A 15,569-nucleotide genomic window follows, 5' to 3' on the forward strand; every position below is an offset into this window, starting at 1 on the left:
ATCATTCATGGGTAGCAGTTCCATAGCTTGACCAACTTCAGCAGACATTGTCACATCCTGAATTCTAGCTCCAGGAGAGCAGCTCTCTTCTTGAGTTTCCTGGTCTGGATGGCAGATGGATGATTCTGTCCCCTTTTGGAGGGAGTCCCTGACCACTACCTCCTTTTGGGTTGGTTGTGGAAACCCCATCCCTGAGACAACACATCCCATGCCTTCCGGTGGATAGGGTCTTCTGATCCCTTCCTTTAGATAATGCTTCCAAACCAATCTTTCCCACTGTACCTGTACAGAGAGCATGAAAATTGTTTCTTATCTCTGTCTGCATTGGGGTACATGAGTTCTCCCCTTTCTTCTTCTGGAGGTCGCATGCTGCCAATTTTCTTCCCCACTCCGGGCTCCCCTCTCTGATTCTTCAGTGTGCTGTGCCTGCAGTACCAAATGCTGATTTCTAACCAGAAAGTCTTCCATTTTTTCAGATGCAATGCAGGAAAGATACATGGACCTCTAGTGTTTTGACCTTCTCTTCAATATGGAGACCAACCTGCACTTCATACAGACAAAGTCGCTTTTATCACCTGAGAGAAAGACAAACATGGCATTATCCATATTGCCTTTGTTCTAATAGCCTCTCCCCGGCTGTGTCTACACTGCACCCCTTTTCCGGAAAAGGGATGCAGATAAGACACTTTGGAATAGCAAAATCCGTGGGGGATTTAAATATCCCCCATGGTATTTGCATTAACATGGCTGCCGCTTTTTTCCGGCTTGGGGATAAGCCGGAGAAAAGTGCCAGTCTAGACGTGATTCTCCGGAAAATAAGCCCTTTTCCGGAGGATCTCTTATTCCTACTTTCAAGTAGGAATCCCCCGCGGATTTTGCTATTCCAACGTGTCTAATCTGCATCCCTTTTCCGGAAAAGGGGTGCAGTGTAGACACAGCCCACGTGTTGTATTTACTGCTCACAGAAGCCTGAAAGGCTAACAAATCTCTGTGGGAGCTCCCCCCAGGCAAACTCACTCTGTTTGCCTGTCTTCTCTTTGCTGCTCACTTGGTTAACATCTGGTTGCTAGCTCAAAGAATTTGGCTGGGCTCAAAGCCTTCCCTCCAATCAAGCACTCAAAGCCCACCCTCGTGTATTCACCCCACCAGCTCACAAAACAGCCCCCATAATGCAGCCCCTCCACTGTAGCTCCTCTCAGATGGTTTCCAGACAAAATCCCTCAGTTTGCTTGTCCTCTGTTAGCTGCTCTGATCTTTCTGTTTGTTTTAAACCTGATGCCTATTCATTTAATTGGAGGACCTTTGGGTTCCTATGTTATTTACTCTTTCATGTAACATGTTACTTATTCACTTTCTCCATATGATTCACTATTTTATAGACCTCTATCAGATCCCCTCTGTCATCTCTTTTCAGTGCTAAAAATGTCTTTTTAATCTTTCGTCATATGGAAGCTGTTCCATAGCCTTAATAATTTTAGTTGTGCTTCTCTGTAGCTTTTCCAGTTCTAAAATATATTTTCTGGGATGGGCTGACCAGAACTGCATGCATTTGTATACAGTCGGTCCCCGGGTTATGAACACATCGATTTACTACCATTTGTATTTACAACCAACCTCCTATACAGCCGGAACTTGAGCAATGAACGAAATCCACACTTATGAACAGCGTAGCCGTATGTCAGTGAATGTAATCCAACTTACGAACACATCGAATTACGACCAAGTGCTTGGAGCGTAACTCGTTCGTAAGTTGGGGTCCAGCTGTAGTGGCATTATGATATTTTCTATCTAGATACATTATTCATCCATTTCATATTGGTTTCTAATATTCTGCTAGTGTTCAAAGTACAGCAGCAATAAAAATACATGTTTTCAGTGAACTATCCACAATAACCCCAAGATCAGCTAATTTAGAGCCTATATATACTTGGGTTTATGTTTTCCAGTGTGCATTAATTTGCATTTGCCACCATTGAATTTCATCTGCCATTTTGTTGCCCAGTCACTCAGTTTAGTGAGATCCTTCTGTAACTCTTCGGTCTGCTTTGGATTAACTATCTCAAGTAATTTTGTATCATCCGCAAATGTTGCCACCTCACTTTTTACCAGTTTTCAGAGTATTTATGGATATGTTGAACTGCACCGGTCCCAGTCAATGTTCCCTCTAATATTTTCCACCCACATGTGGGTTTTTTCCATCTATGTGCAGAATTTGATTTGCACCGAAGCATGTGTGAATGTGCACCACCAATAGAAATACCAAACTAGCTGTGGGTGCTCTGGGCAGCATTTGTATTTATCTTGAGTGGCTGCACAACTTACAGGGAGCACTGGTCCCAGTACAGATCCTTGAGGAATGCCACTACAAGTTGGACCTTTCTGGTTCCATACCCTCAGGATTTGAGTGGTCTCGAACAAGGCTGTTTGCCGGACCAAGCAAGGTCAGGCCTCTAGGCGCTCTAGGACTTGCCTCCTGACCCCCAGCCCTGGCGAACTTGTTGCCCCAGCCTGCTTGATGGGGTCTGCTGCCCCCAGTGCTGGCAAGGTTCTGCTGCTGGCTTGGGGCTCCCATCCCCTGGCTGGTTGTTGCGCTCGGGACTTGGCTGCTGACCTGCTCAATGAGCTCTATTCCCAGACTCTGGCCCCGCAGGCTGTTCTTCCACCAGACTGGCTCTGCTCCCAGCATGCAACCTCTGTGGTTGGGGCTCTCTAGTCCAACAACATCCATGGTCCTGCCAGACCACGGATATTGCTGCACCAGAGAGTCCTGGACCAGAGAGGTTTAACCCGTATTCATGTCTCTCCATTCTGAAAAACGACCATTTATTCCTACCCCATTTCTTGCCTTTTAACCAGTTACTGATCCATGCGAGGACCTTCCCTCTTTTGCCTTGTCTGCTTGCTTTGTTTAAGAGCCTTTGAGGAGGGAGCTTGTCAAAGGCTTTGAAAAGTCCAAATACACTGTGTCTACTGGGTCGCCTTTATCCACATGTTTACTGAAGTGGTTGCTCTTGCTCTGCATGTTGTGGCCTGTCTTGTTCCCATTGTGAGCTGTCTTGTGCTCTTAAAAAATAGGGTGGCACCATAACTATACCTAAGAGGTGAAAGTCAACATGGAAGAACTTTAAGATGTTCTAGGAAGACCCCTAGAGTGTCTGTTCTTGAGAATGTTTGATGCTGGCTAGCCAGACATGAAACCATGTGGCCTTCTAATGGGTGGCCAGAGAACAGAGGTTGGCTACCTTTTTGAAGTGGCATGCCAAGACTTAACCCTCCTGCCCTGGGCTGCGCCACTCTTCCAGAAGGGGCTCTCTCCACTGTGCGCCGCTCTTGGTCTTCTGCCCTGGGCTCCATGCTGGCTTTTCCTGTGGGGAGGGGAGGAGCAGAACACGCATGCTTCCAAGGAAGCCAGATACAGCGCGGCGCCTCGAGGCTTCCCTGCCCCCGACCACCAGAAGCCAATATTGGCTCCAATCTTGTGGGGCGCATGATGGTGGATCACCAGCATGACCTGGGGTCAGGTTGGCTGGGAGGGTCTTCAAGGAAACGAGAGAGGGTGGGGTGGCTGGGTGGATGATCCCAGGGTGGTGTTCGTGGCATTCTCGCCCTCCTGCCAGTAACCCAGTGTGATGACGAGTAGGGGTTCCTCCAATTCTGCAGCCCCGAAGCAGCAAGAACAGACGCCACCATCCAGTAGAATAGAGGGGGTTTATTGCTTCTCCAGGATACAGCACAGCACAGACGTGATGTTTCTACAGGAGTCTGGACCAGGATACCTCAGCCCCCTTGAGATGGAGTCCCTGGGCCCCTAGATTTTAGCCCCCTCCTTAGGCTGTTTCCTTCATGGTTCCAGCCCAAGATTGCCTCGCTCCCAGGCCCTGCCCTAAACCAGGACTGTTCATCTCCACCTCCCTTCCTTTGCCTCTCCCCTGGGGAAAGAGCCTTGTTATCAGGTGTCTGGGCTAATACACATGTGGGTGAGTCAGTGGGAATCATACATCACAGTGCAGGGGGGCACTGGGTTACAGAGCAGACAGCACCCCCACTATGTCACACCCAGGCACCCAGGGGCCAACGTTGCTTCGGGGAAGTGGGACCCACCCCACATTTTCCTCTCCCCTCAGCCGCCCCTACTGCTGCCCAGCCCTGGAGCTGCAGCCCCGGCAGCACTTACCCTCACTCATGCCCCAGAGCAAGCTCCCCTCCTCCCTGCAGCCGCTGTACCCCAGCCGGCTCCAGCCTCCCCCAGCCATTGGCTTAGGGGTAATCTACTCCCCTACATGGCCTCGCTGACCCTGGAGCAGCCCCAGGACCCAGAACAGCCCCGCTCTGCCACATGGCCCGGCCACTCCGGAGTAGCTCCAGCCCCTGAAGCAGCCTCCAGCCATTCAGCCCCTCCAGCTGGGCTGCGTGGCTGCCGCGGAGCAGGAACCAGGACTGTAATGAGGCTGCCCCAGCAGAGGCAGCCTCACCATGGCCCAGCTCCAGCTGGATCATGTGCCACTCAAAACCGGCTCATGTGCCACTTACAGCACACATACTGTATGTTGCCCACCCCTGCCATGGAATATGTTAGAGAGGTGTGTTCTGAGCATAGAAATTCCCGAGGTGGATTTTTGCTTGTGACCAAGTCTTTGTGGCCATTATAAAGTCATGTGAGGATTGACAGAAAGAAAGTGACAAATGGCATCTAGTTTCAGAGGGGTAGCCGTGTCCGTCTGTAACTGGAAAAACTTAAAAAACAACAAATAGTTTTGCAGCAGCTTACAGAGTAACAAAACATGTAGATGGTATCATGAGCTTTCGTGGGCACCGCCCACTTCTTCAGATGACTGGCCTCTAGCTTTGTCTATAGCACGCCTCCTGGCTGATTGCAGGAGTGGAAGAGCCTAAGTCAGCCATACTATAGCTCTAAAGGATCCATGCACGGTTCAAAGCTTTGGTGCAAGAAAAAAAAATGCTGACCCCCTTTAAAGATGTTACAGTCTTCTTCCCCATGCTCAATGCAGGCAATTTCCTTTTAACTGAAAAACTGGGGTCTTTTCATATAAAGCTGGCAAGTCAATTCTCTTATCTGTAGCTGCCAGTATGGCCACAGATGTGATGTGGGAAACCATCGGCTGTGGTGTTGTGGTCTAGGGGAAGAGAAGAGCGCATTTGCATGAGCACCCCATAGCTAACGAGCTCTGTGGTGCTTACATAGCAAAGCTGAAGGAGTCAGCCTCCCACAGAGCCACAATCTGCCTGCTTCACAGACCATTCTGGTTGAAATACGCCTCAGGCAACGTACCCCTTAAGTTAAAGCATAACAATGTACAGCAGGCAGAGGGCTGGTTCAAGTCAATTAAAGCATGGGTTTGATTAGTTTCCTACCTGTTTAAGGGCAAGAATGTGTGAAACACAGTGTTTGCTGGACCTTACACCCTGTTGCACATGCTTGCCACTGCTTTCCTGTGTGTGCCTCTTTCTGACCTGCCTGGCATGCTGCTCCATAGTTTGGAAGAGAGAGTTTGGACATTGCATACTTGAAATCATGGCACCCGTCCGATATATTTATTGAAAATCATCCCAAACCAGATGAGCTACGTGGACTTAAGTGTCAACCCAAAAGAGCTTTTAATCTACACCAGAGTCATCAGGTAAGCTGAAAGCAAAAGTGTCCTCCTCAACCCAGCAGACATCATGCACACATCCATGGGCTCTTCACAGACATACAGCATGTGGAAGACCTAAAATAAATTTGTCTCTGTTTCTCACACATGTGCATGTACACACACATGCACAAACACCCCTCCCCCAAAGCACATAAGAAAGAATCCCTTTGGTGGTTTTTAATGAAAATGCAGTTTCATAGCTCTAATGGCCAACAGCTGGAAATATGCATGCCTTCCTTCTTCATCATCTCTAGATTTATTTGAAAGATTGGTGTTTTGTGGCTTTACTGGGTGACTTTCCCGATGATTTGATTTAAAAAGTCATTTAATTTCTTCTAAGACCACTGTGGTTGCCATAGAAATACATTAGCTGCAAGACATGGAATAATTAGCTTACCTTTGTTCCTTTGTTTCTCCTAATTTCTTCCATTCAGGATTTTATACATGTAATTAAAGAGATTATTCATCTTTCTGATTTCCCCCCTCCTATAAATTCATTTAAAGATCAAACTCTGATGTCTGCAAAGCATAAATAATAACAATTATATTTGGTAATTAGTCCAACCTGTTTGCCCACAGAGTAGAAAATAGTTTTTTTTTTTATGGAGACTTGGGAATTTAAACTAGTGGGTAGTATCCAGAGATGGCAGCACTGAGTTATTGCTTTATTATTGTAACTAATTAGTCTCAGTTAGACATCATTTGATAGCTACGTATTATCAATGTGAAGTGAAATGGTTAGTGATTGCTGTGACTATGTTCCATGGTTATGAATACAAAGCTAGTTAGATTGCTAATTGTGTCCATGGTAATATTGCCAGAACTGTTTATCTATACAGGCACTCTCTGAGTTACAAGCATCCAACTCACAAACTTCTGCACATACACACACAAGCTCATTGGCAGCCTCAGGGGAGCACTACCAGTGCTGGTTGGAGGCATCTAGAGAAACAGGGTGTGGTCAAGCAGTCAGTGGCTGAGAGAAATGGTGCTTTGAAGGTGAAATGGCTGCTTCTCTCCAGGTGTTTGTTTCATAGCCATCCCCTGCTCTTCCGGAGTCCTCCGGCCCCTGCTCACCACCTCTTGGTGAATAGGGGCTGGGCTGTTTGCAGAACTTTGGGGGAGGTAGGGGTGGCAGCAGCCAGGGGATACCCAGAAATCCTCTTCAGAATCTCCACTTATCTCCTCATCCTCCTCTAATTAAATCTGCCTTTCCTCAAGCACCAGCATTCAAGGTTAAATAAAAAGCTATTGTTACTTTTTTATTGCAGATATACAGTATTTCAGCTACATTATGGGTTAAATAGACTTTTGTGGTCTAGCCTGGGAACCTAACTACCATTTATAACACTGTTTCTATGGGAAAATGCGTTCCGAGTTCCAACAAACTTAACATATAAACTTCTGGAACACAACCTGTTCATAAGCTGGGGACTTTCTGTATAGGGCAAGATTTCCAAAAGCATTAAGGGCCTGCTTCCATTCCCATTGAAGCCAGTGGTTTTACTTGAACCCTATTGACTTTCTGACAGACTTGTGCTCTGTGTCACTCAGGAACATTTGAAAATCCCTCTTATATGGCATGTATGTAAACAATAGGCCTATACAAGAAATGTTACAGCTTATAAAATGCCTTTGCTACATTCAATTGGTGGTTAGCATGGAAATGTTTTGTAAATGAAGCAATGTATTTTAGGTGAAAAATTTATTTGTATGAATGTCATTGCAACTGGATATGAATATTAGGTAGAATTCAGCTCTAGTTACACAAGAAAAACTTTCAGGGAAATAAGTGGGATTTTGGTGTATGTAACCAATTGGAGAATTTGGGCCAGTATTTCTTTGAATTTGTCCCAACTCCTTTATAAAAAGAAGTTCAAGTGACAGGCTCCACTAAATTTTAATTGTTTTGCCTATTAAATTCTATGATTACTTCCAAAAGTGATCTAGCAGATAATATGTATATAATTAACTTACAGGTCACCTACAAAGAAATTTCAACTGGCCAGTTTTTAGCTCATAGTTTTGAGCAGAGAATTAACTTAAAATGGGTATTAATAAGAATCCCTAATGGTTATACAGGATGGTCGGACACAGGAGAATAGTGCATAAAGATTTTGGCTGGGATTTTCAAAGGGGCTTTAGTTTGAAAAGCCTTACTGCTGGGAGTTGTGCATGTTTGAAATCCCATCTTACAAGACCAACTTTTCAACATGGGCACCTAAGTTAAGGTTATCTAGGCTGTAATCTGTATGACTATGCTTAGGTATTAAGGCTGCAGATTTTTAACATTATTTAGGCATTGCTGTGCTCAATGTTGTAAGGCTTGACTGATTTAGGAGCTTCAGTCTCCCTTTCAAAAGGGTTTGAGGCAATTCGTAGCCTAAACCCCTGGGCTGACTAAATTTCATTGCCTTGAATGTAGGTAGCCAAGTTTGAAAAAGTTGGCTGTAAGTGCCTAAAATAGATCCCTGCCATATGAATCTCCTCATGGGGGAATAGGAATGGGCCTCCATGAACCTGGAACCCCTAGTATTATATAGTTGGTTGCTCAATCAGTTTTTCCACCCTCTATTTTCCCATTAACTGCTTTCCCACTTCTTGTACACAGATCTGTGGTAGCTTTAGGTCATGAAGATTATGTTAATTCCATCTGGCAGATTTCAGAGCAGAACCGTCTTCGCATTCATGATCTCACAACAAATTCACGCTATCACATTTAAGATGTTTGACAACTCTCCTATAAACCATCACTGCGCACTAGAGTAGGCAAAGTTCAGGTCAGACTTCACCTCTGAAGCCCTTAAAGGCCATTCTAGTTTTGTGATGATCACTCACTGGTGATTAAAGACTCATCTGCCATCGCAGGTGCAGTACATGGCTTTATTTAACCAAGGCTCTCTCTAGTGGTTGACTCCTGGAATTATAAAATCCTGCTAAAAATTAACAACTAGGGGTACGTCTAGACTACATCTGTTTGTCGGAAGAGGCTTTTCTGATATTTGACCAGTCTAGACCCTCTTTCGAAAGCCCCCTTCTTCCTCGTAGAACGAGGAATACAGGGGCTTCCGAAAGAGCACATTTGCTCTTCTGCTTTTTTTTCGTGGAAGAGCAAATGCGTTACTTGGATGCGATGGAGCTTTTTCTGGCTACCCGAGGTATCCCGAACCCCCCCCCCCACACAGTCTAGCTGTACCCTAATGGACTTGCTTCTTAGGCTCAAGTGGTAGGGGCTGGTGCTTAATATACTGGATTTTATCTGCTCTGATGATCATGGTATTCACATGGATCTAGCATCTGTAACAGCCTGATTTTAATATCTTGTAATAACTGTTTTAGCTTAATGATAGGGGTGCATTCATTTGGTATGGAAGATCTTGGGTTCAAATTCTGGATGACCATGGAGTGATTGTATGTATGCAGCAATGGTTCACTGCATATAGACCTCTAATTGACTGTCACAGGAGCTGTGAACAGAAATCATTGGCACTACAGAGCTATGCATTTGCGAATTCCAAACCTCTAGCTCTCCCTGACTACTGTTTCGTAGGGCTCTGGCCTCATACAGATTTCATCTGCATAACAACTTCCAATCAGACTTATTGGGTCATATTTTCAAGTTGTTTGATTGTTGTCCTAGTGCCCACTTTTGCACATGCTCATAGACTGTTGCCCATGCACACAGGGAAATGAAACCCTTAATGACACAGGTTATGCTTCCCCATGATGGACATTAATGGAGGCTGTTTGAAAATATGCCTCCCTCTGTCTCTCTACCTCTTACAGCAGGGGAGGGCAAAAGGGCCTCTGCGGGCCAGATCCAGCCCGCAAAGTGGGTTGATCTGGCCTGTGGAGGCCCTGCCACTCCCCTGCTCCCAAGTCAATTAAGGCCTGGGGGAAGGGAAAGCACACGAAGTTTCCTCTGACTTGCCAGGAGCACATGATGCTTTGAAGCACCACACGCTCCTGGCAGGGCGGGAAGAAACTTTGTGCACTTCCCCACCCTCATGCCCTGATTGGCCTGGGGGTGGGAGGAACACATGAAATTTCCTCCGCCCTATTGCCACCCTGCGAGGAGCGCCCGGCGCTTAGAAGTGCCGTGTGCTTCTGGCAGCGTCGGAGGAGGTTTCATGTGCTCCCCCAACCCCAGGCTCCTGGGTGTTTAGTGGGAAGAGGGGGCAAAGAGGCTCCCCCCGAGACCAATCATAGTCTGTGGGCGGGGAAGCCTGGAAGCATCCTGACTCCACCCCTTTCATTTGAGGCCCCGCCCCTTCTGGTGCAGCCCGGGACCACTTCAAAAAATTATTGTCCACCCCTGTCTTATGGAATGACAGGTAAATAAAACACTGTTCTCTACATCAGCATGATTTTTCTTATTGATCATTTGCAATAGGGTGCAATATCATTTTACAGAAATTTCTAAGACTGGGCCTTGAGGTCTACTCTAGAGCACCCTGCATAATGCTGTTCTGTACAGTTATGGCATTAACTATTATCATGAGACGTACTAAGAAAGTGCAGAAAATGGTGGCTCTGTATTACATTAGAGATACAAAAAACAAGGTTTACATAACAGAAGTGTTTAGTTCTGATACAATTCCTGTCTAATTTCTGTGAGCCTTTTAAGGCTCGCTCAAGGCTTTACCAGTTCTAAGTGCCTGCCATGCATTTGAGTGGAAACAGAGTGAAGATGAGCATCTGAGACGTGAAGATGAGAGGTCTTTAGTGTCTTGCTGTTGTTCTGTAGTAACCATAGTAACTAGGCCATGGAAGAACAAGGGTGTTATTGTCCAGTGGATTCAGTTTTCAACACTATCTGTTGTTGGTTTAGGGAAGTCCTGAGAACTCTTTATCAGAGTGTAGGTTAAGTCAAGACCATTCTGTTGTTTATCTCACAGAGGTGCCACTATAGTTTAACCAAGGCTAATGCAGTAGCACATCAATATGAAAGAAATGTACAAGTCTTGAACTTCATCAGGTCTGCATAGGTCGAGATAAAGGAAAATCATTTTCAACATCCAATCATACTCCTGTGGTAAGGGACACTTCGCCCACGGTCCCTAGTTATCCTTGCCGAAATTCCACCGGAGTCAATGGAGTCTCAGCAAACACCCCTTTTTGCCATATTGCAATGGAGTTCTGAAAAGAAGTCTCCCAAAAGTTTCACATTGAGCGTGTGACCCTATGTCATGTTGTGTCCCAGACTAGTCTACTAGGGTATGTCTACACTACCCCGCTAGTTCGAACTAGGGTGGTAATGTAGGCATACCGCACTTGCAAATGAAGCCCGGGATTTGAATTTCCCGGGCTTCATTTGCATAAGCCGGCCGGCGCCACTTTTAAATGCCGGCTTGTTCGAACCCCATGCCGCGCGGCTACACGCGGCACGGGCTAGATAGTTCGAACTAGCAAGCCATTCCGCACTATCTAGCGGGGTTCGAACAAGCCGGCATTTAAAAATGGCGCCGGCCGGCTTATGCAAATGAAGCCCGGGAAATTCAAATCCCGGGCTTCATTTGCAAGTGCGGTATGCCTACATTACCACCCTAGTTCGAACTAGGGTGGTAGTGTAGACATACCCCTATAGATTTGAGAGTGTTTGTCTGTCTGTGCATCCATCTGTTTGTACAAGGTCTCCATCTAAATGGTAAGAACTAGGCCCACCAAATTTGGTTTACAGCATCCTCTTATCATAAATTAAAGAAATCTAAGGGTTTGGTCATGCTAGCAAAATGAGATGTGCCTGGAATTGGATTGCTTCTCAGAAAACCAAACAGAAAAGAGACAGAAAGACTAGACTGGTGAATGGGGCAGGCTGGGGATGCATCCCTCTGTCAGGGACTGCCCCAGCCCCAAGCCTCACACCCCCGGTGCCATTTAGGAAGTGGGGAGGCTGAAGTCCCCCCCCCCCCAATTCATATGGGAAAATTGCTGGCTGTTCCCCTTCAGCAGGCAGCCAGGGGAAAGTGAACAGTTTGCTGCATTCCTCACTCTGCCTGGGGAGTGCAGCGGCAGGTGAACCTGGACCTGCCCCAGCTGAGGGACATGCACCCCTCCCCTGTCTGTCCTCTGGAGCTGCAGCAGCCATGAAGAGGCGCTTCTCACCTTCCCCCAACCTGTTGTGGGGAGAGAGGGTTGGGATAGTCCTCTCTCCCCAGGGCAGCCTGTATAGTGAACCCCTCATCCCAGCCCCACCCCAGAGCAATGATTTACGTGAAGCATCTACATTTTCATTTTATTTCCCAAAAAAACAAAAATTAATTAAGGACCCAAGCAACATCCTGGGTAAATCTTCTAGTAAGATATAAATAGAATTAGAGATATTGGAACTGGAAAAGATTTAGGTCACCTAGACTATCCACCAAAGCCACAAAAGATCTTCCTACCAAATATTTATTAGTGCTTTATCTTGCTTGCTTTTAAACTAGGGATGTAAAAGGTTAAATGGTTATCTGGTAAGCATTAGCCTTACCGGCATGCTTACCTGGAAACCATTTAACTGGAGAGGTGGGCTGGCAAGAGAGGCCCCTTCACTCTCAGCGGGCTGGCCGGCAGGACCCTTTGCTGCTGAGGCCCACCAACCCTGCATGGATAACTGGTTAAACGATTACAATTATTTTGTTTAACCAGTTAACTTTTTTACTATTTACACTCCTATTTTAAACATCTCCATTGATGGCGTCTCCACAAATGTCCTTCTCGCCCCTAGTTTAGTCTTTCTTCTAATGTTCTGTTGTGATTCTCTTTTTCTCATGTTAAGTCTCAAATTCTCTTTGTGGAAATTCATATAATTGCTCCTGCTTATCACTCGATCCCACCCTGAGCAGTTCCTTCCCCTCTGAGGATGTTGATATCTTTCAGATATTCATGGATTGTTTCCTTTTGTCAAAGACACACAGATTCGGTTCTTCTAATCTTTCCTCTTCCATCTATTCCCCCCGAAGCTCTTCGTTATTGAAATAGCCCTGCTTGAACTGCTTTTCATTTATCAATAGCATTTTTAATAAGCTCTTTCTAACAGTATGTTATTCTCTGGGCCTTATTATATCCTGACTATGCATGTATAAGTCCCGTTCTGTTGCTAGGAGGCATGCAAGTGGATCAAGCTGCCTTATCTGTTGGTATATGAATGGACACACCAGAGATGAACTAAAAGAGCATTATTACCTCCTCTCACTTGTAATGGCATTTTGTACCACAGATTGGTAGTAGAGTTTGCCCCATGGTTACTGGACATAATTAAATGTTTGTTGAAGAGAAATACTAGAGGAAGGAATGCAGGCAGGATTGATACAGGAAAAGAGGCTACATTTGCCTGCCATCGTAGAGATTTTATTTAAAGAAGCTTCCAATACCAGTGAGATCTCTAGCCAACAACAAGAGTTACAGCTGCCTAGTCACACCTCCAGGGGTACGTCCACACTGCATGCTTATTTTGGAATAAGCTATTTCAGAAGATATATTCCTAAATAGCTTATTTCAAAATAGAGCGCCACACCACAGGGAAGCCTCAAAATTAATCCAAGGCAGGCTCCCCTAATGTGGATGCGCTATCTCGATTTAGAGCCCCAGGAGGCACTGGTGAGGAATAACTTAAAATGGCCCTGGTGAGAAGATATTTCAAAATAGCAGCAGTGGAGCATCCACACTGCAGCTATTTTGAAATAGCTATTTCGGAAGAGAAGTTATTCCTCATGGAATGAGGTTTATAGAAGTCGGAATAAGCCACCTGTTATTTCTGTCGCTTCAAGGGGCAGCCAAGTTAGTCTGTACAGAATAAACTTAAAAAACAACAAATGGTTTGGTAGCATTTTATAGACTAACAAAACATGTAGATGGTATCATGAGCTTTCGTGGGCACAGCCCACTTCTTCAAATGACCAGACTCATTCTATATTATTTCAAAATAATGGAATTGCTGTGTAGACGTTCACATTGTTATTTCAGAATAGCGCTAGTGTAGATGCACCCTAGTTGATGTAGGTGACATTTTAAAATCACTCTATAATTTGGCTTCCAGAGTTGGTATTGTTGGCTTCTTTAAGCATAGTTCCTCCCATTTCAGAATGTTCATTCTGTCCAGTTTGAGGCTTCTGCCTTTATGACAGGTGAGTCTCTGTGTTTCTTAGGTCAAATTGTGAATTTGATGTGCTCCTTTTGTATGTGTGTGTACACACACCTTGCATTGTTGTGTGGAAAAATAAGTACTTAGGGAGAACCTACAAGCAAAATGTTTTTAGAAGAAGTAAATTTTTTGCTCTAAAACTTTGACCAGTGTCTGTTAAATAGAACTTTTAGGTTTCATGTTTGATGGGCTAAGAAGATTGCAGAAATATATGTTTAGGAGACTTTTTATAGCAAACAAATTATGCTAATACATAGAACAGAAAACAACTTGTAAAACCACTAAGTACTAGCAATAAAATATAGTGACCACCGGGTATTTCATTTCTGAAAATAAACCACCATAGAATTACAAATGATTTGCAGGCTGAACATGCTTCTAAATGTTTGCAGGCTTTGAAAGAAAAAAGAAAGAGTTGAACAATAAATCCTTATGAAAAATTATCTATAAGTAAACAACATATAGTTAAGAGAGGAAAACTGCTCGCTCCCAATGCACTCAGCAAGATTTCAACAATAAGAGTGAAACGAGGAGTAACGGTAGTTCGGACTAGGAAGCCTAGTCTGAACTACCTAGTCCATGCCGCGTGTAGCCGCGCGGCACGTAGTCTGCACTAGCGGACATTTTAAAATGGCAGCGCCCAGCAAGATGCAAATGAAGCCAGGGAAATTCAAATCCCGGGCTTCATTTGCAACTCCGGTTGCCTACATTTCCACCCTAGTTCGAACTAGGGTGGTATTGTAGACATACCCTAATAGATATGTGTTGATTGCGTGTTTCAATAGAAAGAAGTGTAAGTGACTTAGAACACCACAACATGTTCAGTTCCATTTTCCATTATTGTCATCAAAGGCTACAGGACAGTCTGTATTCCTAGAAGCTGTTACAAAATTCACACACATCCATGTACAACATTGCTTGGGAAAGTATGTATTGTAATACACCAATTAGCACATTGCCCTATACTGGATGGATTTAGAACTGCTCGATTGTGTGTTACTAGTGCTAAAAGCCAACAGAAATTTTCTGTGGTAGATGCCTGTGCATTTATAGCAGGAGAATCATAGACCTATTCCTGACGTCTCTGTGAAATTTCACGAGGCCACTGGGTGCAATAGAATGACAATGGTGAAGTCCCAAGGAGACTGGAGATTTATAGACATGAAACCTAGTCAGACAGCAGGGTTTAGCTAATAGCATTAAGTACATGTGGGTCTCAGTAACAGGGAGTCTTTTGCGTGCATTGGTTGAAAGACATTGATTTTTTCAAACCCAGAGGCATGAGAGTGGAAAAGGCAAGTAAAGTGACCGACTAGCCTCTGTGTGTACATGACCCCTAGTTTATACATATAATTGGGTTCTACCATTAACAGGTACTGTACTTCTTTTGCTGTTATAGATATCTTGGATCCTGTTATTTCCACTCCAGCACATCCGATGAAGTGTGTTTTGCCCATGAATGCTCATGATCCTATGTCTTTTTGTTAGTCTTTAAGATGTCAGTTATTGTTTTTCAAGTTACAGCGTAACATGGCTATGCCGCTGAGACTTTTTGTATGAAAAAGTGTGAGTGCATTTTTGTGCTTACACTTTCTCTGTGCATAATTCTTTTGTCTCTATTTTAGAAAATGTGATCATGAGACAACCTCGAGAACCAAATACACTCCTGACATCGGTGGAGAGAGGTGTGGTACTTGATTACCAGAATGGTGAAATTTTTTATATCCATTGAATGCCATGATGGTGCAATATGCATCACTTTCCAATGCTCTTGAGCAATTTAGATCCCA

This window comes from Pelodiscus sinensis, chromosome 16, assembly GCF_052426305.1.
Source record: "Pelodiscus sinensis isolate ZL-2025 chromosome 16, ASM5242630v1, whole genome shotgun sequence".
NCBI classification, from domain to species: domain Eukaryota; kingdom Metazoa; phylum Chordata; order Testudines; family Trionychidae; genus Pelodiscus; species Pelodiscus sinensis.